Source organism: Pristiophorus japonicus, unplaced genomic scaffold (genome assembly GCF_044704955.1).
Source record: "Pristiophorus japonicus isolate sPriJap1 unplaced genomic scaffold, sPriJap1.hap1 HAP1_SCAFFOLD_296, whole genome shotgun sequence".
Taxonomy (NCBI): Eukaryota; Metazoa; Chordata; class Chondrichthyes; family Pristiophoridae; genus Pristiophorus; species Pristiophorus japonicus.
In genome coordinates, this window is record NW_027252735.1 from 501,784 (window position 1) to 525,643 (window position 23,860).

Here is a 23,860-nt window from a genome sequence, read left to right on the forward strand (position 1 = left end):
CTCACAGCCTTCCTAAATATAGCACCATCACTCTATTCTCATAAAACCAGGTCCTGAAGTAGAGGCCAGCTGTGTAGGTTAAAGCTCTGGTTATGTTCCGAACATTGCTGTAGTGTTTCCGTAATGTAGTGGTTATTAGATTCACCTCACACGCGAAATGTCCCTGGTTCAAAACTGCGTGGAAACATTTTGAAAACATGTTCAATCAAATATTTGAAGAAATGGATTTATTCATAATAGTGGTTCAATATTAACAAAAAACAATGTCCCACAACCTTGTTAAATTTTCTGATATCTCTGTTCAGTTCTGTATACATTCAAACTGAATGCTCATAAAAGTATTGGAGTGGGAACTCACTGGATAACAGCACAGCTGGCAATGTTTGTGGAATATATTCGCGTAGCCAAAACGCACAATGACAACCTGGAATTGTGCAGCACCGAATCCACGGGGAAAAACAGTTAAATGCTTCGTCCCTGGGTGGGCTCGAACCACCAACCTTTCGGTTAACAGCCGAACGCGCTAACCCATTGCGCCACAGAGACTGACGCAATTACACACTGCAAGACATCCCAAACCAGGGTGTCAGTCAGTTAAAGCTTCAGATTGCTCTGACCGGGATGGAACTTGTCCACTCTCAGTTGTACTTTTCCCAAGTAAAGGGTGGGACATTCATTGTGGATGTGTGGAAGCAGTCTGGTCCCGCACACTGCAGACACTTCCATGTCACCACCAACCAGCTCTCCCACAACCGGTGTGATCTACCTTCCAGCCTTCCGGTGCCTTGTCTGTGACGAAGTATTCTGATAGTCCCGAAGCCGGTATTAGGTATTAATTCCTTTTCAGGTCCTGACTGCGGATATTGCTGTGATTTAACGCAAACACAATGCTAACAGGGACAGTTCAATTCACCGTTTCTTTGCTTGGTGAAATTTCAAAGATTGAAAGCAACGCACATCAACCCCAAACCTCGTCACCTACTCACTAACTCCACAAAACTTTGCATTTTCTTTCCATGCCAAGCATTTTACATTCATACATTGCAATGCCAACGCACTTTTTACCTGGCAAGACTGAAGTACAAGCTGTGATGAACAGTGTGAAACAGAAACAGCTACTTGAAAAACCATAGCCTCGATGGCATCTGTGTGAATTGTTCTGCATCGATAATTAGCAGAGAGCAAAGAGAGGAAACTGATGGTGTGGATGAGAAAAGGCCGAGCCAAAGTGTACTGTTGGAGATGATTTTGTTGTTTTTGAGAATTGTTTCAAATATTTTACCATGGTTGGTTCCATAGTGTAATGGTGAGCACTCTGGGATCTGAGTTCAAATCTCGGTGGAACCTGATTCCTTGTTGTCCCAGCTGCTGAAAATTTGGGACAAACAAGTGAAAGACACCTGGTGCTGGTGGGCAGTTTTGTTGCCGTTGTCATTGATGCTTGATCTACAAGTCTAGTTATCAAATCGTGTGCTCAACCATCAGTTACCTGTTACAAAATGTTGTAAACAGCTGTCTTGCTCTTTTTGCTTCGTTGCTTTTAACCTCGAATTACCCACACACATTCAGTTGTAGTAAAGGCAGGATCGGGTCTTTTATTTAAACATTCATACCAAACAAACCAAGTATGAAAGTTACTGAGGACACTTCACAAAGGCAGCTTGCTTCGATTTCCATGGCTGCTTGAGACACACACCTTCCGAATGTCCAGTGTCTCTGGTGTCTGCGTGTGTGAGTCTTATCTTTATACTCTTATTTCTTTACATTTAGACAATCACAGCAAGCGGCTTTGTGAATTGTTTAACACACAGACTTAATATTGCTTGTTTAACCTACAGATGTCATTAAATAGTAACAAAGGTACAATCAAATATTTAACATACAGACAATGACCAGTTACTCATTTCAATGGCTAAAGGCACCACATTGTCTAACAGTCTCTTTCCATCCAAACTTCAATCTTCCTGTTTTTTAATCCAAACTTCAGACTGCGTGCTGAAGCAAAGAGTTCAGCAATGCGGGACTGTGCTCTCACATTCCCCCACTTCTTCTCCTCGCCTCTCTGCAGGTCTTATCTGGGTAACATACATTTGCATGGTGGCTCGAGCTCGTTCAACAGCATTGTCCAGTTGTAGTCCTTGTTTTCCAACACAACATCCACAGTAAATCAAAATGACCAGCACGACCAGCTGAACCAGCACCAGCATAAGGACAGGGTGTATCATTGTGTTCATCACACCTGTTGCCGTCGGGCTCCATCCCAACAATGACTCCCACCAGCTTACATGTCCAATCTGGTCCAAAGTTGTGTGTACGTTCTCGATTTCCGCAGTTTGATGGTTAATGTCCACAACGATTGCTTGATTCAAACTCTGTAGCTGTTGAAATGTTGTATTCCATTTCCGTATTTCCTTCTTCCAAATAGCAGCACGCTTCGGGTCAAAGTAGGGTTGTTGTAGATTCAGATTCTCAGGATGCCATTTTAAAGTCCGTTGGTCTGTGATCACCATATCCATTTTTATTTAAAAGTCAATTTTCAATTTTTGATGTTTTCAACTGAATTCCATGCTGTTTACATTCAGAAATGTAAACTCACAATCGGTGTCTTCGACTAAGTCTGTTACCCTCTGCACAGGTTTTAACAATTTCCTCTGCTTTGTGGGAGAAGTGTAACAACATACAGTAAAGGATGACGGAAATGCTGAATAGTCAGTCGAGAGACCCAGTCCTTCTCTCAGTCCACCCTTCGGAACTGCTGTAATTCACTCTCTCGACATTTGCAACAATCCAACTTCTATTTCACATCCTTTAAGATCATGTTTGTAACTCCCACATTTGAGCTTTTCACTGAACATCTCATCAGTTCTGAGACAGCCCATTCCTGCAGAAACTTTAAATGTTTCTGAATAAGCTTCTCCCACTGCTTTCATCTCTGACTGTTCAGTAACTGCTCCTCGTGTATCTGGGGTGTTGGGGAACTGTCTCTGAAGAGGGGAATCCCCTTCCTCCAGGAGCACCTTCATTTGTCCGGCAGACCCTGTGTCCATTTCCCGCTGCCCTTCCACACAAGCCTCGATAAGGGTATGGCCACCCCTATCCTGAAGTAAGGGTCCTAAAGGAACGACATGTGTGGTTGAGGCACGGCATCCCTATAGGGATCCTCCCTCACCTGCGGAATCTACCCCCAACCTCAGCAACTGAACCGAGGTATCATTCCTGTCTGTGTCTCAGCTTCTCTTTCCTGATTCTTCAACTTTTCTTTTAACTTTTCTAATTCTTTAGCCAGTCTCTCCCTGTCCTCTATCAACTGACGGCCACCACCTGGTCCTGCTCCTTTTATGTGACTCCTCGCGGGATTCATCCACTCAGGCCCTTCTGCCTTCCATCGCTGTAACCCCTGTCTCACTTCCATGACTGAAATTCCTGCAGCTCCCTGATACAAGCTTTCTACCCTTGCCAACCATTTATCAAAACGATCGTCCCCACCCCAGGCATCTACTTCCAGAACTACTGACGGGGATAGGAGAGTCAAAATGATCTCTCTAGGTGTACCATCCCCGTAATGACTGATATCAATCCAATTACTTCCCAAACTTTTACACAACTGGAATATACATTCCCCAGCTTCCCTGGGTCCTTCCCCTGGTAATAATGCAAGCCGCTTTATTAACTGTGGCCCGAGTGAGTAACAAAGATTTCAGCTATTATTCTACCAAGCATGAGACCTGGAAGTTGTTTCAAAACCTACTCCCGTTCCCCAGTGATTCCCTAAAGCTCACAGAACCATGTGAACCCTCGGTTTCTCTGATATGTCCCAGACTGCCACTATCCCAGAATATTACACAACCACTGGGCAAACTTATTAAGATCCTGAAGAGGTGCGGGTCCCACTTCACGAAGGATAGCTCTCATGTCCTGTAACTGTACCCCTCCTCGCTCATACCAGGTATCCCCAAAACCACTTAAGGTCGTGTTCCCTTCACGAGCTCCACAGGGAGTAGAGGAATCATGATCCTGCTCTCGCCTTGTCCGCTCGAGCGTGCTTCACCCACTCTCCACAATACCGGAAGGTCGTGTTTAATGTTGTGGGGTGTTAAGCGCCTGAGTAACCGAAGAGGCATCTAACTGCTCCGCCTCCGATCCTAACGTTGCCACGTGAACCACACGGGTTCAAGGTTCCGAAGTCAGAGAAGACAAAGGAGCTGTGGAAGGGAACCGTGGGCATTCTCCCTGTCCCTTAATCCCCTTTTCAACTCTCAGACCCGGAGAATCCTCCGAATACCACCCAGCTTTATCAATTGCTGTCTCCGTGGGCAACCTAAGACCACCATCTGCTGCAGCTTAGATATTCCTTTCTCTAGATCTTGATTACGCTTCTGTTCATCAGCAAGATGCTGATCCAGTGTCAGAAGAGTCCTGGCTGCCCCGAGTGCCTGAAATCACCAATTCTCTACTTCTTTACTCACTGCTGTTAGCTGCTCTCTGAGTTCTGAGACTTCCCTATCTCGAGCCTCAGCCTCTTCTCCTAACGTTTGAATCCCCAGCATGAGACACTGCAACACTAACGCTTTTCTCTTTTTATCACTTTTTCACCCAAACACTTTAATCTTTTTTAACTGGACACTCTTCACTAAGGACTGCCGTGTCTCTCTCCATCCTCCTGTCATTGTTTCCTGTCTTATCCCATAGGTTCCCCCTTTCGACTCAATCCACTCATTAAGAAATGGCTGGAGCTCAACTGGAATATCCCCTGAGCCTCCCATTACTAACTGAAGATCCCTTTAATCACGACAACTAAGAGAATGCTCACCCCTCGAACTGATGTGTGGGAAACACTTCTTCCAACAACTCAGCCAACTTTCTGCTTCATGTCGGGGACTTCGAATAAGCTAACGAACTTTTGAAAATCACGTCGGGGTCACCAAAATGTTGCAAACAGCTGTCTTGCTCTTTTCGCTTCGTTGCTTTTAACGTCGAATTACCCGCACACACTCCGTTGTAGTAAAGGCAGGATCGGGTCTTTTATTTAAACATTCATACTAAACAAACCAAATATGAAAGTTACTGAGAACACTTCACAAAGGCAGCTTGCTTCGATTTCCGTGGCTGCTTGAGACACACACCTTCCGAATGTCCAGTGTCTCTGCTGTCTATGTCTCTACAGTCCATAAATGTCTCATCTTTATACTGAAAAAGCCTTTGAACTCTTATTCGTTCCATTTAGACAATCCTGACTAACTGCTTTCTGAATCGATTAACAGACAGACTTAATGTTGCTTGTTTAACCTGCAGATGTCATGAAATAGTAACAAGGTTACACTCAAATGCTGAACATACAGACATCATCAAATCGTTTAGTCCTGAGTTTCCATTATTCCCACCGTAACAAGGTACTCACATATTTAACATCCAGACAATGACCAGTTACTCATCTCACTGGCTGCAAGGCACCACGTTGTCTAACAGTCTCTTTACCATCCAAACTTCAATCTTCCTGTTATTTAATCCAAACTTCAGACTGCATGCTGAAGCAAAGAGTTCAGCAATGCGGGACTGTGCTAACACAGAGCACAGGATTTGACAACGAGACTTGGAGATCAAGCATCAATGACAAAGGCAACAAAACTGCCCACCAGCACCAGGTGTCTCTCACTTGTTTGTCCCAAATTTTTAGCAGCTGCGACAGCAAGCATTCAGTTTCCACCGAGATTTAAACTCAGATCGCTGGATTCATGTCCAGAGTGCTCACCATTACACCATGGAACCAACGATGCCAAATTCTTTGAAACATTTCTCAAAAACAAGATCATCTCCAACATTACACTTTGGCTCGGCCTTTTCTCATCCACACCGTCAGTTTCCCCACTTTACGCTCTGCTAATTATCGATGCAGAGCAATTCACACAGATACCGTCGAGGCTATGGGTTCTCAAGTAGCTGTTTCTGTTTCATTCTGTTCATCACAGCTTGTACTTCAGTCTTGCCAGGTAAAAAGTGCATTGGCATTACAATGCATTAATGTAAAATACTTGGCATGAAAAGAAAATGCAACTTTTTATTGATTGCAAAACATGCATTGCCTGCATTTCAAAAAGCGTTGCTTTTATTCATCCTGCTGAATGCATATTGCACAGATAATCTCAGCACACATTGTGCAGGTAAAGGCAGCATTAGACAACAAACTAGTTTCTCCTCCGCTGATTGTAACAGGTAACTGACGGTTGAGCACACGATTTGATAACTAGACTTGTAGATCAAGCATCAATGACAAAGGCAACAAAACTGCCCACCAGCACCAGGTGTCTTTCACTTGTTTGTCCAAAATTATTAAATTATTGACTCTCATTCAGTTAGCATTTCTTTAATTATGCAAATGAAGATCATCGGTTAATTAATGATGTTTTCCGGTGAATGCAGGATAACATTTAACAAAAAGCCCCAACGTGGGGCTCGAACCCGTGACCCTAAGATTAAGAGTTTCATGCTCTCCCAATTGATCGAGTGGGGCTTCTGCCAAATGCGGGTTTTTGTCGCTGATTGCAGACAGGCGCCTGTTGGCTCCGCCCCAGATGTTTAAACTTGCTGTCGACGAACTGCCAGGATCTTCTTGAATGGTGGACCAGGCTCGAGGGGCTGAAAGGCCTACTCCTGCTCCTAATCCTTACATGCTTATCATCTCATGACTTTTCACAGGAGAACAAACTTGCCCCTGAGCATGCATGAGGAGAAAGCTCCAGAAAATATTCCCGCCCGGTGAGCTTTCGCGTGTGAGGCGAACGTGTTAACCGCTACACTGCGGAAACATCTCCACTTTCAGCACCAGGTCAGACGGAAATGTGAAGCGAGCAGGTGAACTGCAGAATGCCACTTTTAAAGAGTTGGTCGAGGTGTCAAACAATGAGTTTCGCTCAATGATTAAAAGCAGAAAGTGTCAGACATTGGATTTGAACCCACTCCTCCACATGCAATTGCAATCCAAACACAGCACCTTTGACCGCTCAGCCATCCTGACTTGATGCTGCTGTGTTTGGCCACCTGCAGGTTGATTTTGAACTTTTGTGTCCTGTCACATGAAATAAATGAGGGCAGCAGGCGCATCTCTGCCTGACACCGGGGAAACAGTGAGACAGACCTTGGAGCAAGGGTCTGGTTATTAAGACACAGTAAAGAAAATATTGATTCCGGAATTATCCCAAAGGTCAGGAACCCTGACATGATTTCGATAGCAGTGTCCTCATCTCGAGTGAGATGTGTTACCGTTGCACCACTTGCTCTACACAACGAATATGAGATGTTTATCTATATGAACGTTCCTCAAAATAAGGGCTTTTAAAACCCCGCCCATTCCCACTCGGAGTCAGAAGCAGTGCTCACTTGCCAGTCACCGTCCGTTTTTTTGTTGAACTTTTGTTTTTATTTCACGGGAAAGCATCATTACTTAACCCAATGCCATCTTTTGCAGAATGAAAGAAATGCTGACTGAGGGACAGTCGACACTTCAATCATTTCTTCTGTGTTTTGCATGTTAACTGTTAAACCAGATCCCATTTTACACAATTTTTGTCGGGGATTGTTTCAAAATCTTCATTGCTGATGACACCGGGAATCTGGGGCAACTTTTGTCAAATTTAACAGCACTGGTTAATCCGACCATGCACAGAAAATAGAATCAGTCGTGAAGATAAAATCCCACGGTGCTCATTTTCAGATTCAACATCGTAGGATTTCAAATAAAGTGCAAGAATTTTGCAGTGAAAAGATTTGGAAGTGTTATTTGAATTTTTGTCTTTAATGGCGACTTTGTGGCGTCTGACTCCCGTTCATGCCTCTGCTGAATAAGAAAGGAGGGTTTGACGTTGACCAGACTGCACTGCCCCTGATATTTGTGAGCTCATCCTTTATATTCAGTGGTTTCTCGCCCTTTGATATGCTGCAGTGTAGCGGATATCACGTTGGCCTCACACGCGAAAGGTCCCCGGTGGATCCGTTTTCTCTCACTCAAAGTTATCTATTTATTGAAGTGGAATAAAGAGCAATTAAGGAATAAGGGAGCCCTTTTGCCGGGAGAATAAATAGCAAATAAAAACAGCAATTGCTGGAAATCTCAGCAGGTCAGGCAGCATTTGCCAGGAGACGAAACTCACCTCGGATTGTTCCACTATAGCAACTTTAAACATAATGTTCCCGCCCAGGATTGAACCAGGGACCTTTCACGTATAAAGCACACGTGATAACCGCTACACTACAGAAACCTCTGGCACAGCAGACACAACAAAGGGGAGCTGACCAGTGAGCTCCTTCTGTGCTGATCGGGAATGTGTTGGCTCACCTTAAACAACTTCTGTCCCACACTGTAAGTTCTCAATCCTTCTCCTCCGCTGCCCTTTACAGAAATGTCACGGATCACCCAGCCACCGTGTTCACTTCCACATCCTCACAGTGGGGTCACAGAGGCTCCTACCGTCTCCCCGCGATCAGTGAACTCAATCTTAAACCCGGAACATGTGTCCAGCAACGGGTAGGAGAAACAAGAGAATCTGTAAGCTTGGTCCGTAACAGAAAGTAATGGGGTTATTCATGGTGATTACAGCAATTACTAATCGTCTCACAGACCTCAATTATTTTTATTTGACAAATTGATCGAGTATCGTTACCAGGTTAGTGCGTCGGATCTTAACCCCTCGACCACCAGGGAACAGCTACGATGCATGTAGATATATTTATATATATTTATATGTGAACCTGAATATCAACGGCGAGCTGCCTTGGCCTCATGGTGCAACGGTGGTGCATCTAACTTTGAGCGAGAGAAATTCTTTTCTACAATGAAACCCATTTCATCTTTTGTTCCCTTTTAAACACTAGAAACTGAGACGAGGAATAAACAAAGAAATAAAAGCACAGGGATATCGACAAGAGGAAGAGAGAAGGGGAAATACTGCCCCCACCCAGAACTAATGCAGAAACCCCTCTGCTGCGCCCGGGGTGGCCACCCACAGCCTGGATACACTAACGTCCCAACAGCTCATTGACTGTCGGAGTGGGACCGTGCGGCGCTTCAGAAGACAGGTCAAAAATGCAAAGTCACTGATTCGGTCTCGTGTGCTCCTGCTACAAAGAATAGATACACACAATAACATGCTTTTATAATGGTTACACTTTATCGCCATTCTTGTCAAGCAGTCGTTTCGTTGGTCCAGGGGTATGATTCTCACTTCAGGGTTGTTAATGGCAATTTGCGAGAGATTCCACGTTTAAATACCGAATGAGCCCTTTCAATTTGCATAGAACTTATGCAAACAAGTGTTATGCATGTAAACCTGTAAATACCTTGTTTAACCACCAGAGGGCTAATCCCCTGGAGTCCAAAGGGATCCCACAATCCCTTGGGAGCACTTGTACTTAAGGAGGCCTCACAGGCTGGAGAAGCACTCTGGAGACCTGCAATAAAAGACAAAGGTCACAAATTACTTTGAGCTCACAGTATCTGGTCAGACTCTTTATTCATGCACTACAACTGGCGATGAGATACAGATGACGAACCCCACCGCAACGATGTAGAGACCAATGGGCATCCTGGAGAAATTTTCGGAGGGAGATGATTGGGAAACCTTAGTGGAGCGACTCGACCAATACTTCGTGGCCAGCGAGCTGGAAGGAGAAGCGAATGCTGCCAAAGGAAGGGCGATTCACCTCACTGTTGGCGGGGCACCATCTTATGGCCTCATACAAAAGCTGCTTGCTCCAGCGAAACGCACAGAGAAATCGTATGTTGATTTGTGCACACTGGTCCGGGAGCATCTTAACCTGAAGGAAAGCGTTCTGATGGCGAGGTTCCGGTTCGACATGTGCAAAAGGTCTGAAGGCCAGGAAGTGGCGAGCTATGTCATCGAGCAAAGACACCTTGCAGGCATTTGGAATTTGAAGGACATTTGGAGCACATGCTCAGGGACTTCTTTGTACTTGGCATTGGCCATGAAGTAATACTTCGTAAACTACTTTTGACAGTCGAGACCCCAACCTTGAGTAAAGCCATAGCGATAGCCCAAGCGTTCATCGCCACCAGTGACAATACCAAACAAATCTCTCAGCACACGAGTACTGTACAAGTACTGTGAACAAAGTAATGTTGTTTTCAAATCGTTACGTACAGGGCAGGCCTCACATGCCTGCAGCTGTACGTCTGCAGATGTCTCAGAGTCCACCATCAAGGGTGATGAATGCTACGCCATTAACATCTTGTTGCCGCTGTGAGGGTGATCATCGTTTCCATTCACGCCGCTTCAAAGGATACGTTTGCAAGGGCTGTGGAACAATGGGACACCTGCAACGAATGTGCAGGCAAGCTGCAAACCCTGCTAATCCTGCAAACCACTATGTTGCAGAGGAGGGCAGATCCACGGCAGATCACAACGAACCAGAGCATCAGACCGAGGAGGTAGAGGTATATGGGGTGCATACATTGACCACAAAGTGCCCCCGATAATGCTGAAGGTTGAATTAAATGGACTCCCGGTGTCAATGGAGCAAGACATGGGCGCGAGCCAGTCCATTATGAGCAGAAAGACTTTCGATAAATTGTGGTGCAGCAAGGCCTCAAGGCCAGTCCTGACTCCCATTCGCACTAAACTGAGAACTTACACAAATGAACTGATCCCGTAATCGGCAGTGCTACTGTAAAGGTCTCCTACGATGGAGCGATACACAAGTTACCACTCTGGGTGGTACCGGGCGATGGCCCCACGCTGCTCGGCAGGAGCTGGCTGGGGAATATACGCTGGAACAGGAACAACATCCGGGTGCTCTCGCCCGTCGACGACATTTCGTCTGCCCAGGTCTTAAACAAATTTCCCTCGTTGTTCGAACCAGGCATCGTGAAGTTCCAAAGAGCAAAAGTGCAGATCCACCTAATTCCCGGGGCGCGACCTATCCATCACAAAGCGAGAGCAGTACCGTACATGATGAGAGAGAGGGTGGAGATCGAGCTGGACAGGCTGCAACGAGAGGGCATCATTTTGCTAATCATATTCAACGAGCGGACCAGTCCGATTGTTCCAGTCCTCAAGGGAGAGGGCACCGCCAGATTCTGTGGTGATTACAAAGTAACTATCAAATGTTTCTCCCTTCAGGATCAATACCCACTACCAAAGGCAGACAACCTTTTTGCGACGCTGGCGGAGGAAAGACGTTCACGAAGCTGGACTTGACCTCGGCCTACATGACGCAGCAGCTGGAGGAATCATCGAAGGGCCTCACCTGCATCAACACGCACAAGGGTCTCTTCATTCACAACAGATGCCCATTTGGGATTCGATCAGCCTCGGCAATATTCCAGAGAAACATGGAAAGCTTACTGAATTCGGTCCCGCGCACCGTGGTCTTCCAGGACAACATCTTGGTTACAGGTCGGAACACAGATGAGCATCTGCAGAACCTGGAGGAGGTTCTTAGTCGGCTTAATCGCGTGGGGCAAAGGTTAAAATGCTCGAAGTGCGTTGTCCTGGCGCCTGAAGTGGAGTTCCTGGGGAGAAGAATTGCGGCGGACGGCATCAGGCCCACCGATTCGTAGATGGAGGCAATCGACAACGCACCAAGGCCACAGAACGTGACGGAGCTGCGGTCGTTTCCAGGACTCCTGAACGACTTTCGTAACTTCTTACCGGGTCTCAGAACCCTGTTCGAACCACTGCACGCTTTACTGCATAAAGAAAACGAATGGGTATGGGGTAAAAGCCAAGAAAATGCCGTTGTAAAAGCTAGAAAACTGTTATACTCAACCAAATTGCTTGTGCTGTATGATGCATGTAAGCCTTTCGTGCTAACATGTGATGCGTCGTCATACGATGTTGAGTGTGTATTGCATCAAGCTCATGAATCTGGGAAATTGCAACTGGTTACTTATACATCCAGGAGTCTGTCTAAGGCTGAGAGGGCCTACAGCATGATCAAAAAAGAAATGTTAGCATGTGTTTATGGAGTAAAAAAAATGCATCAATATCTGTTTGGGCTCAAATTTGAATTGGAAACTGGCCATAAGCCACTTATTTCCCTCTTTTCTGAAAGTAAGGGGATAAATACAGATGCATCGGCCCGCATCCAGAGATGGGCGCCCACATTGTCCGCATACAACTACGCCATCCGCCACAGACCAGGCACAGAAAACTGTGCCGATGCTCTCAGTAGGCTGCCATTGCCCACCACAGGGGTGGAGATGGCACAGCCCCCAGATTTAGTTCTGGTAATGGAAGCATTCGAGAGTGAGCAATCACCTGTTACCGCCCGACAGTTTAGAACCTAGATGAGCCCAGATCCCTCATTGTCCTTAGTAAAAAACGGTGTGCTCCACGGGAGTTGGTCTAGTGTTCCGTTAGAGATGCAGGAAGAAATAAAGCCGTACCAGCGGCGCAGAGATAAAATGTCCATACAGGCAGACTGTATCAAGTAGTGGTGCCAAAAAAGGGCAGGGACACTTTCATTAGTGATCTCCACAGTACCCACCCAGGCATTGTAATGACGAAAGCGATAGCCAGATCCCACATGTGGTGACCCGGTATCAATGCGGATTTAGAGTCCTGCGTTCACAGATGTAATACATGTTCGCAGTTAAGCAATGTACCCAGGGAGGCGCTGCTAAGTTTTTGGTCTTGGCCCACCAAACCGTGGTCTAGGGTACACATCGACTATGCAGGCCCATTCTTGGGTAAAATGTTCCTTGTGGTTGTAGATGCGTACTCCAAGTGGATTGAATGTGAGATGATGTCCGCTGCCACCATTGAAAGCTTGAGGATCATGTTTGCCATGCACGGCCTGCCTAACATTCTTGTCAGTGACAATGGGCTGTGCTTCACCAGTGCTGAGTTCAAAGAGTTCATGACACGCAATGGGATCAAAATGTCACATCTGCCCCGTTTAAACCAACATCCAATGGTCAGACAGAGAGAGCAGTGCAGCAATCAAGCAGAGCTTGAAGAGGGTAACTGAGGGCTCACTGCAGAGTCACCTATCCCGAGTCCTGCTTAGTTACCGCACAAGACCCCACTCGCTCACTGGGGTTCCCTCCGCGGAACTGCTCAAAAAAAGGACACTTAAGACAAGGCTCTCGTTAGTTCACCCTGATCGATACAAAGAGATAGAGAGCAGGCGGCTTCAAGAGAATACATGTCATGATCAAGTAAATGTGTCACACGAAATCGAGATTAATGATCTTGTATTTATGTTGAACTATGGACAAGGTCCCAAGTGGCTTCCCGGCACTGTCGTGGCCAAAGAGGGGAGTAGGGTGTTCCTGGTCAAACTTTCATATGGACTCACCTGCAAGAAACACTTGGACCAAACCAAACTCAGATTCATGGACTATCCAGAACAACCCACAATAGACTCTACCTTTTTCGCTCCTCCAACACACACACAAGTGGCAATCAACCCAGCGGTTGACCACGAAGCAGAACCCATCACCCGCAGCAGCCCAGCAGGACTCACCACGCCCAGCAGGCCAGTGAGGGCCCAACAAATGACTCACCAAAACCAGCATTTGCACCGAGACGATCAGACAGGGAAAGGAAGGCCACAGATTGACTCAAATTGTAAATAGTTACACTACTGACTTTGGGGAGGCTGGGGGGAGCGGTGCGGGGGGAGTGTTGTTACATATGTAAACCTGTAAATACCTTGTTTAACCATCAGAGGGCTCATCCACTGGAGTCCCAAGGGATCCCACAATCCATCAGGAGGGTCACAGGTTGGAGAGGCACACTGGAGACTTGTAATAAAGGACGACGGTCACACCTTACTTTCAGTTTGCAGTATCTGGTCAGATTCTTTATTCAAGACATAACACTCTGTATTTAGGAGACTGGTTTAAAATGTTTATTGCTCATGTGACAAGGAATCTGGGGCGACTTTTGTTCAATTTATTTCACGGCAAAAATAGTCTCAAATATCACGTTCCGCCCGGGATCCTTTCGCGTGTGAAGCGAACGTGATAACAACGACGCTACGGAAACACTGCGGTTCAAATGATGTTAGGAACATAACCAGATGTTTAAACTTGCTGTCGAGGAACTGCGAGGATCTTCTTCAATAGTGGACCAGGCTTGTGGGGCCGAATGGCTGACTCCGGCCCCTAATCCTTCCATACTTATGATCTTATGATCTTTCACAGGAGAACAAACTCGCCCCTGAGCATGCATGAGGAGAAAGCTACAGAAAACATTCCCGCCCAGTGAGCTTTCACTTGTGAGGCAAAGATGGGAACCGCTACACTGCGGAAACATCTCCACTTTCAGCACCAGGTCAGACGGAAATGTGAAGCGAGCAGGTGAACTGCTGAATCCCAGTTTTTAGGAGTTAGTCGTGGTGTCAAACAATGAGTTTCACGAAATGATTAAAAGTAAGAAATGTCAGATTCAAATCCACACCTCCAGAGGAGACTGCGAACAGAACACAGCACCTGAGACCGCTCGGACATCCTGACTATTCAGTGCTGGGTGTGGCCACCTGCAGGTTGATTTTGAACTGTTGTGTCCTGTCACATGAAATAAATGAGGGCAGCAGGCGTATCTCTGCCTGACACCGGGGAAACAGTGAGACAGACCTTGGAGCAAGGGTCTGGTTATTGCCAAACAGCAAAGAAAATATTAATTCTGGAAGAACAATTTCCAAAAATACAGTGACCCCAACGTGATTTGAACACATAACCTTCTGATCTGGAGTCAGACACGCCACGATGCCTACATAAGGAGCCTGGGATGTTCGTCTATATGAAGGTTTCACAATACAAGCGGCTTTAAAATCCCCGCCCATTCCCACCAGGTGTCAGAAGCAACGCTCACCTGCCAGTCACCGTATGTTTTTCTCTGAAACATTTGTGTTGCTTTCATGGGAAAGCATCATTAATTAACCCCTCACTTTCTTTTGCACAATGAAAGAAATGCTAACTGAGGGACAGTCGGATACTTCAATCATTTGTCCTGTGCTTTGGGGAGCAGGCAGGGAAGTGGACCTGAGTCCATGATCGCATCGGCCATGATCGTATTAAATGGCGGAGCAGGCTCGAGGGGCGTATGGCCGACTCCTGCACCTATTTCTTATGTTCTTATGTTCTTATGCATATTAACCCATTTTACACACTGTATTTTAGGAGTCTGGTTCAAAACCTTCATTGCCGATAACACCAGGAATCTGGGGCAACTTTTGTCAAATTTAACAGCACCGGTTAATCCTACCATGCACAGAAAATAGAATCAGTTGTGAGGATAAAAGCCCACGGTGCTCATTTTCAGATTCAATGCAGTAGGATTTCAAATAAAGTGAAAGAATTTTACAGTGAAAAGATTTGGAAGTGTTACTTGTATTTATGTCTTTAATTAAAGTTTGTGGCGTCTGACTCCCGTTCATGCCACTGCTGAATAAGAAAGGAGGGTCTGACGTTGACCAGACTGCACTGCCCGTGATATTTGTGAGTTCATCCTTTATATTCAGTCGTTTCTCACCCTTTGATTGGTTGCATTGTAGCGGATATCACGTTGGCCTCACACGCGAAAGATCCCCGGTGGATCCGTTTTCTCTCACTGAAAGTTATCTATTTATTGAAGTGAAATAAAGAGCAATGAAGGAATAAGGGAGCCCTTTTGCCAGGAGAATAAATAGAAAATAAAAACAGCAAATGCTGGAAATCTCAGCAGGTCAGGCAGCATTTGCCAGGAGAATAAACTCGCCTCTGATTGTTCCTCTATAGCAAGTTTAAACATAAAGTTCGTGGCCAGGATTGAACCAGGGACCTGTCACATGTAAAGAAAACGTGATAATCGCTGTACTACAGAAACCTCTGGCACAACAGCCCCAACAAAGGGGAGCTGACCAGTGAGCTCCCTCTGCGCTGATCGGGAATGTGTTGGCTCACCTTAAACAACTTCTGTCCCACACTGAAAGTTCTCAATCCTTCTCCTCCACTGCCCTTTACAGAAATGTCACGGATCACCCAGCCACCGTGTTCACTTCCACATCCTCACAGTGGGGTCACAGAGACTCCTACCGTCTCCCCGCGATCAGCGAACTCGCCCAGTTTACTAAATTAAACCCCGAACACGTGCCCGGCAAAGGGCAGGAGAAGCCAGATAGTCTGTAAGCTCGGTCTATCACAGAAAGTATTGGTATTCATGGTGATTACAGCAATTATTAATCGTCTCACAGTCCTCAATTATTTTAATGCAACGAACTGATCGAAGGTCGAAACCAGATTAGTTCACCGGATCTTAACCCCTCGACCACCAGGGAACAGGTATGATACATGTAGATATATTTATATATATTTATATATGAACCTGAATATCAACGGCTAGCTGCCTAGACCTCATGGTGCAACGGTAGTGCATCTAACTTTAAGTGAGAGAAGTTGTTCCACAGAGACACCCATTTCATCTTTTGTTCCCTTTTAAACACTAGAAACTGAGACAGGGGGAATAAATAGAGAAATAAAAGCACAGGGATAGAGACAAGAGGAAGAGAGAAGGGGAAAGATACTGTCCCCACCCAGAACTAATGCAGAAACCCCTCTGCTGCGCTCGGGGTGGCCACCCACAGCCTGGATACACTAACGGGAGAACACCAGCGGCAGGTCGGGGCCATAAAAGGAACGGCGAGCGGCCCTGGGAGCAGCTTGGAGGTCCCGGGAGACTACTCCAGGGAGCAGCGCGAGCCGGTGCAGGAGGGCGGCGGCAGCGAAGTGTGACGTCATCAAGGTCCAGGTCGGTGATTGGAGCGTGGGCAGATACAGCAGGAGCGGCGAGATCGGGGCGAAGGAGCGGCGAGAGACTGTGGATGGATGTGATCGGGGCCCAGGGGAGGCATGAGTTCGGGGCCAGGGGCCCAGGGGCAGCACGGGCCAGCCCACACTGCGATATGTGTGTGCACTGGGTCCGTGCAGCAGAGCTGGTCTCCAGTCGTCTTGGTTAACCCTTGCCACTGGACCAAGACCTCGCTCTGTCAAGCCCGTGTGATTGCTGTGATGCAACGGCCACCACACATTAAAAAAATCCACGCACAGGCATCTTCCACCCTTCGGGATGTAGTTCGGGTCCTTCATTGAAACACCTGTGAACTCATCCTTTTTCGGCGTGGAAGCAAGTCATCCTCGTTTCGTGGGACCGCCTATGATGATGATGATGATGGATACATTAACGTCCCAACAGCTCATTGACTGCAGGAGTGGGACCGTGCGGCGCTTCAGAAGGCATGTCGAAAAGGCAAAGTCACTGATTCAGTCTCATGTGCTCCTCCGATCAAGAATAGCAAAACACACGAGAAATGCTTCAATAATGGTTACACCTTATATCCACATTTGCTAAACAGTTGGCTGGTTGGTTTATGAGTATGATTGTAGCTTTGAGGTTCTTACTTGAAATTTGCGAGAGTTTCTCGGTTCAAATCCCACATGAGCCCTCAATTTGCTGCAGATTTTGAATTTGCGTCAAACTTTTGCAAAGAAGGAGTTGCATTTCTGCAGTGCCTGTCAGGAACTCATGACGCCCCAAAGGTCTTTACAGCCATGGAGTTACCTTTGAAGTGTTGCCATGTGAGGAAAGATGTGCCCAAATCACCCCACACGAACCTCAACTCTTTACGAAGGAGTTCATAGAATCATAGAAGTTTACAGCACAGAAGGAGGCCATTTCGGTCCATCGTGTCCACACCGGCCAACAAGAGACTATCCAGCCTAATCCCACTTTCCAGCTCGAGGTCCATAACCCTGCAGGTTACAGCACTTCAGGTGCACATCCAAGCACTTTTTAAATGTGGTGAGGGTTTCTGCCTCTACCACCTTTTCAGGCAGTGAGTTCCAGACCCCCACCACCCTCTGCGTGAAGAAATTTCTTCTCTAAACTTTCTACCAATTACTTTAAATTTGTGCCTCCTGGTTGTTGACCCCTCTGCTAAGTGAAATAGGCCCTTTCTATCCACTATATCTAGGCCCCTCATAATTTTATACACCTCAGTGAGGTCTCCCCTCAGCCTCCTCTGTTCCAGGGAAAACAAACCCAGCCTATCGAATCTGTCCTCATCGATAAGATTCTCCACTCCCGGCAACATCCTCGTAAGTCTCCTCTGTGCCCTCTTCAGTGCAATCACGTACTTCCTGCAATACGGCGAACAGAACTGCACGCAGTACTCCAGCTGTGGCCTAACCAGTGTTTTATACAGTACAAGTATAAATCCCCACCCCATCTCTTGTAATCTATGCCTCGGCTAATAAAGGCAAGCATTCCATATTCCTTCTTAACCACCTTATCTACCTGGCCTGCTACTTTCAGGGATCTGTGGACATGCACTCCCTGGATTCTGTGAGGACCCAGCTGATTGGAAAACTGCAAATATAACGCCCCTATTTAGAAAAGGAGGCAGACAAAAAGCAGGAAACTATAGACCAGTTAGTCTAACATCTGTGGTTGGGAAAAAGCTTTCGCGTGTGAGGCGAACGTGGTAACCGCGACACTGCGGAAACATCTCCACTTTCAGCACCAGGTCAGACGGAGATGTTAAGCGAGCAGGTGAACTGCTGAATCCCAGTTTTAAGGAGTTGATCGTGGTATCAAACAATGAGTTTCGCTTAATGATTAAAAATAATAAATGTCAGAAGTTGGATTCAAACCCACACCTCCAGAGAAAACTGCGATCTAATCACAGCACCTCAGACCACTCGGCGGTGTGTGTGGCCACCTGCAAGTTGATTTGGAACTTGTGTGTCCTGTCACATGAATTAAATGAGGGCAGCAGGCGTATCTCTGCCTGACACCGGGGAAACAGTGAGACAGACCTTGGAACAAGGGTCTGGCTATTGCCAAACAGCAAAGAAAATATTAATTCTGAAAGAAGTGACCCCGACGTGATTTGAACACGCAACCTTCTGATCTGGAGTCAGACACGCTACCGTTGCGCCACGAGGCCTACGCAATGTGTTTGAGATGTTCCTCTATATGAAGCTTTCACAATACAAGGGGCTTTAAAATCTCCGCCCATTCCCACCTGGTGTCAGAAGCAGCGCTCACCTGCCAGTCACCGGATGTTTTTTTCTTAAACTTTTGTGTTGCGTTCATGGAAAAGCATCATTCATTAACCCCTCACCTTCTTTTGCACAATGAAAGAAATGCTAACTGAGGGACAGTCGATACTTCAATCATTTGTCCTGTGCTTTGCGGAGCGGGCAGGGAAGTGGACCTGAGTCCATGATCGCATCGGCCATGATCGTATTCAATGGCGGAGCAGGCTCAAGGGGCGTATGACCGACTCCTGCTCCTATTTCTTTTGTTCTTATGTTCTTCTGCATGTTAACCCATTTTACACACTGTATTGCCGATGTCACCAGGAATCCGGGGCAACTTTTGTCAAATTTAACAGCACCGGTTATTCCTTCCGTGCAGAGAAAATAGAATCAGTAGTGAAGATAAAATCCCATGGTGATCATTTTCAGATTCAATGCAGTAGGATTTCAAATAAAGTGAAAGAATTTTACAGTGAAAAGATTTGGAAGTGTTACTTGTATTTGTATCTTTAATTAAACTTTGTGGCATCTGACTCCCGTTCATGCCTCTGCTGAATAAGAAAGGATTGACGTTGACCAGACTGCACTGCCCCTGATATTTGTGAGCTCATCCTTTATATTCAGTGGTTTCTCGCCCTTTGATGGACTGCAGTGTGGCGGATATCACGTTGGCCTCACATGCGAAAGGTCCCTGGTGGATCCGTTTTCTCTCACTGAAAGTTATCTATTTATTGGTTAAATAAAGAGCAATTCAGGAATAAGGGAGCCCTTTTACCAGGAGAATAAATAGCAAATAACGACAGCAAATGCTGGAAATCTCAGCAGGTCAGACAGCATTTTCCAGGAGACTAAACTCTCCTCCGATTGTTCCCTTATAGCAAGTTTAAACATCATGTTTCTACCCAGAATCAAACCAGGTACTTTTCTCGTATAAAGCAAATGTGATAACCACTACACTACAGAAACCTCTGGCACAACAGCCCCAACAGAGGGGAGCTGACCAGTGAGCTCCCTCTGTGCTGATCGGGAATGTGTTGGCTCACCTTAAACAACTTCTGTCCCACACTGAAAGTTCTCAATCCTTCTTCTCCGCTGCTCTTTACAGAAATGTCACGGATCACCCAGCCACCGTGTTCACTTCCACATCCTCACAGTGGGGCCACAGAGGCTCCTACCGTCTCCCCACGATCAGCGAACTCGCCCAGTTTACTAAATTAAACCCGGAACACGTGCCTGGCAAAGGGCAGGAGAAGCCAGATAGTCTGTAAGCTCGGTCTATCGCAGAAAGTATTGGTATTCATGGTGATTACAGCAATTATTAATCGTCTCACAGACCTCAATTATTTTTATGCGATGAATTGATCGAGAATTGAAACCAGTTTAGTGCGTCGGATCTTAACCCTGCGACCACCAGGGAACGGTTATGATACATATAGATATATTTATATATATTTATATATGAACCTGAATATCAACGGCTAGCTACCGAGACCTCATGGCACAACGGTAGTGCGTCTAACTTTGAGTGAGAGAAATTGTTCCACAGTGACACCCATTTCATCTTTTGTTCCCTTTTAAACGCTAGAAACTGAGACAGGGGGAATAAATAGAGAAATAAAAGCACAGGGATAAAGACAAGAGGAAGAGAGAAGGGGAAAGATACTGCCCCCACCCAGAACTAATGCAGAAACCCCTCTGCTGCGCTCGGGGTGGCCACCCACAGCCTGGATATACTAACGGGAGAACACCAGCGGCAGGTCGGGGCCATAAAAGGAACGGCGAGCGGCCCTGGGAGCAGCTTGGAGGTCCCGGGAGACTACTCCAGGGAGCAGTGCGAGCTGGTGCAGGAGGGTGGCGGCAGCGAAGAGTGATGTCATCAAGGTCCAGGTCGGTGATTGGAGCGTGGGCAGGTACAGCAGGAGCGGCGAGATCGGGGCAAAGGAGCGGCGAGAGACTGTAGAGGGACGTGATCGGGGCCCAGGGGAGGCATGAGTTCAGGGCCAGGGGCCCAGGGTTAGCACGGGCCAGCTCACACTGCGATATGTGTGTGCACTGGGTCCGTGCAGCAGAGCTGGTCTCCAGTCGTCTTGGATAACCCTTTCCACTGGACCAAGACCTCGCTCTGTCAAGCCCGTGTGATGGCTGGGGTGCAACGGCCACCACACGTTAAAAAAATCCACGCACAGGCATCTTCCACCCTTCGGGATGTAGTTCGGGTCCTTCATTGAAACACTTGTGAACTCATCCTTTTTCGGCATGGAATCAAGTCATCCTCGTTTCGAGGGACCGCCTATGATGATGATGATGATGGATACATTAACGTCCCAACAGCTCATTGACTGCAGGAGTGCGGCGCTTCAGAAGGCATGTCGAAAAGGCAAAGTCACTGATTCCGTCTCATGTGCTCCGCCGATCAAGAACAGCAACACACACTAAAAATGCTTCAATAATGGTTACATCTTATCTCCACATTTTCTGAGCAGGTGGTTTGTTGGTCTCGGGATATGATTCTTGCTTCGTGGTTGTTACTTGAAATTTGCAGAAAGATCCTGATTTCAAATCCCAGACTAGCCTTGAGTTTGCATCGAACTTTTGCAAAGAAGGACTTGCATTTCTGCAGGAACTCATGACGACCCAAAGCGCTTTACAGCCGTTGAGTTGCCTTTGAAATGTTGTCATGTGACGAAAGATGTGCCCAAATCACCTCAACTCTTTGCAAACGAGTTCATCGAATCAAAGAAGTTTACAGCACGGAAGGAGGCCATTTCGGTCCATCGTGTCCGCACCGACCAACTCGAGGCTATCCAGCCTAATCCCACTTTCCATCTCGAGGTCCAAAACCCTGCAGGTTACGACACTTCAGGTGCACATCTAAGCACTTTTTAAATGTGGTGAGGGTTTCTGCCTCTACCACCCTTTCAGGCAGTGAGTTCCAGACCCCGACAACCCTCTGCGTGAAGAAATATCTCCTCTAAACTTTCGACCAATTACTTTAAATTTATGCCTCCTTGTTGTTGACCCCTCTGCTAAGGGAAATAGGTCCTTTTTATCCACTATATCTCGGAACCTCATAATTTTATACACCTCAATGAGATCTCCCCTCAGGCTCTGTTCCATGGAAACCAAATCCAGCCTATCCAATCTGTCCTCATGGCTAAGATTCTCCACTCCCAGCAACATCCTTGTAAATCTCCTCTGCACCATCTTCAGTGCAATCATGTCCTTCCTGTAATATGGCGACCAGAACTGCAAGCAGTACTCTAGCTGTGACCTAACCTGCCCCACCGACCCCATCTCTTGTATTCTGTGCCTCGGCTAATAAAGGCAAGCATTCCATATTTCTTCTCAACCACCTTATCTACCTGGCCTGCTACTTTCAGGGATCTGTGGACATGCACTCGCTGGATTCTGGGGAGGACCCAGCAGATTGGAAAACTGCAAATGTAATGCCCCTATTTAAAAAAGGAGGCAGACAAAAATCAGAAAACTATAGACCAGTTAGCCTAACATTTGTGGTTGGGCAAATGTTGGAATCCATTATTAAAGAAGCAGTAGCAGGACTGAGAAACATCGAAACATAGAAAATAGGTGCAGGAGTAGGCCATTCGGCCCTTCGAGCCTGCACCACCATTCAATAAGATCATGGATGATCATTCAGCTCAGTACCCCTTTCCTGCTTTCTCTCCATACCCCTTGATCCCTTTAGCTATAAGGGCCACATCTAACTCCCTCTTGAATATATCGAACAAACTGGCATCAACAACTCTGCGGCAGAGAATTCCACAGGTTAACAACTCTCTGAGTGAAGAAGTTTCTCCTCATCTCAGTCCTAAATGGCTATCCCTTAGACTCCGACCCCTGGTTCTGGACTTCCCCAACATCGGGACCTGTCCAGTCCCGTCAGAATTTTATATGTTTCCATAAGATCCCCTCTCATTCTTTCAAACTCCAGTGATCTCTCGATCCCTTGATTCCCCGAGACTCCAAAAATCTATCTAACGCAGCCTTGAATATATTCAGAGACTCAGCATCCACAGGCCTGTGGGGCAGAAAATTCCACAGATTCATAACCCTCTGAGTGAAGAAATTCCTCCTCATCTCTGTCTTAAATGGCCGACCCCTTAACCTGAGACTGTGGCCCCTGGTTCGAGACACTCCAGCCCGGGGGAAACAACCTCTCAGCATCTACCCTGTCAATCCCCTTCAGAATATTGTGTGTTTCAATGAGATCACTTCTCATTCTTCTAAACTCCGGAGAGTATCGGCCCATTCTACACAATCTCTCTCCTTAAGACAGTCCTCTCATCCCAGGAATCAATCTGGTGAACCTCTGTTGTACCACCTCCCAGGCAATTATTTCCTTCCTCAAATAAGGAGACCAAAACTGTGTGCAGTACTCCAGGTGTGGTCTCACCAGGGCCCTGTACAATTGTAACAAGACTTCCTTACTCTTGTACTGTGGGCTATATATTAGGTACTATGGGCCGAGTGCCCTGTTTTTTGCTGATTCGATGGTTGTATAAAAAGTTATTAAAATTTGACAGTTGCTCGGCAAACATATTTGTATTTCCTTCAGTGTACTCCTTACTCTTCAAGGGCTAGATTTTCCCCAAGCAGTTTTGTCGGCGCACTGACCTCAAGCGCACCGACTTTGCGCGCTGGAAACGGCGCGGGGAAAAACTCTCCCCATCCTGGCCGCTGTGTACAGTCCCCGGAGTCCTGGCGTGGTGTCGATGGTGAAGTGGGGGGCGGAGCCAAATGCCTGCACCGAAAACACTGCCGGCACCTTCGCACATGGGCAGTAGGGAGAGAAAACTTGGCACT

At 46.6% G+C, this 23,860-nt stretch overlaps 2 non-coding genes across 2 annotated transcripts; both read right to left on the reverse strand.

Moving 5' to 3' along the window:
• Window positions 1-472: 472 nt before the first annotated feature.
• On the reverse strand, window positions 473-546 carry trnan-guu (transfer RNA asparagine (anticodon GUU)). Its single transcript has one exon. It is a non-coding gene; the product is annotated as a tRNA-Asn (tRNA).
• Window positions 547-18,870: 18,324 nt separating this feature from the next.
• On the reverse strand, window positions 18,871-18,942 carry trnaw-cca (transfer RNA tryptophan (anticodon CCA)). Its single transcript has one exon. It is a non-coding gene; the product is annotated as a tRNA-Trp (tRNA).
• Window positions 18,943-23,860: the final 4,918 nt, after the last annotated feature.